Below are 1,396 nucleotides of genomic sequence, written 5' to 3'. Positions count from 1 at the left end.
AAGAGTTAGAATGTTATTATTTGAAATCTATAATAGTTTCTAATTTTCAATATATGGAATAATAAACCATTATCCCAATTTAAATTCAAATTGGCGAACCATTACAATTTTATGTTATTAAGGTCGTACAAAAGCAACAACAAAAATTATTTAGTGATTTGAAAATAATTGCAAAATCTGGAATGTTGATGGCTTTTTAAATCAATATTTTATGCAAAGGCCTCAAAAGGCGTCAGTTTAAAATAATTATTTTCTAAGTCATGGATTTTTAAAACACTCACTGGTATGATATGATAGACTCAAAGGCCCTTCAGCTCGCCTATTATAGACTCAGTTGCCCTTGAGCTCGTTGATGATAGACTCAGAGGCCCTTGAGGTGGTTTATGATAGAATCACTGGTCCTCCAGCTCGTCTATGACAGACTCACTGGCCCTTCAGCGCGTCTACGAAGGACTCACTGGCTCACTTGGACTTCCAAAAAAATATATTATTTTAAAATCTACACCTATTGGATCAATCTAAAAAAATCATCTAAAAAGTCCTCTTGGACTTGCCTAAAAATATTTAAAAAATCTACGCCTCTTGAAGTCACCCAAAAAATGTATTTAAAAAAATCCACGCCGCCGCTTTCGATTCTCTGACAATATGTTTAAAAGGTCCGAGTCTCTTGGACTTGGATTACTTTATATAATTTGAAATTGATTATTTGATGTGGGCCGAAATCCCGGCGGTACTGCAATACCGGGCCAACCCGTGACAGGAGCGGAGCAAGCCCCTAAACATCCCGTCTATTTCCAAAAATCAGTTTAACATTTGTTGTCCTCCGATGGAGGATCTATCAGATGTTAAGCTGATAAGAACAGATACTACACTTTGATCTTAGCCATAAGGCCGAGAAGCGATAACTAAACACTGGTCGACATGAACGTTATACCTTGCCGCGAATTCCAAGTAAATGAGAATTATTGAAGAACATCAAAGAAAATACACAATTCCAAAATCCACTGAAACCATTCGAATCATACAACTGTGCACATTTTTAACCGACCCCACCATTATCTTCAAATCGTTTTTGAAAAAGAGGGAAACTAAAAATAAATACCAGAATAACAACAACAGCAGCTATTAGTCAGGCATGGGTATTTCGTATTCCGCTTGCTTGCTTGTTTGACTGCCTGCCTAACTACCTACTTAGTGCCTAACCAAATAACAACAACAAAAACATGTTGATCGGAACAACAACAATACAACAATCAGCTAGCGTACGGCACTCATTGGCATGGAACCAGAGGTAAACACACTTTCGTAGCTACAATCAGACACATCAGACACATTCATACGTATGAAATAAATATTTGTTGTTGTTGGATTTAGTGGCTGCTTAGTAATCATGTGA

The 1,396-nt window shown here is 36.8% G+C and overlaps 1 non-coding gene across 1 annotated transcript; it reads right to left on the bottom strand.

Annotated features, from left to right (window-relative positions):
- Window positions 1-706: 706 nt before the first annotated feature.
- Window positions 707-903, bottom strand: LOC133337768 (U2 spliceosomal RNA). Its single transcript, XR_009754598.1, has one exon. It is a non-coding gene; the product is annotated as a U2 spliceosomal RNA (small nuclear RNA).
- Window positions 904-1,396: the final 493 nt, after the last annotated feature.

Source organism: Musca vetustissima, unplaced genomic scaffold (assembly GCF_032173495.1).
Source record: "Musca vetustissima isolate MV318-11 ecotype Yass unplaced genomic scaffold, APGP_CSIRO_Mvet_v1 utg18206, whole genome shotgun sequence".
Lineage (NCBI taxonomy): Eukaryota > Metazoa > Arthropoda > Insecta > Diptera > Muscidae > Musca > Musca vetustissima.
The sequence above is the reverse complement of the archived record's forward strand: the minus strand, read 5'-3'. Positions and strand labels throughout refer to the sequence as shown.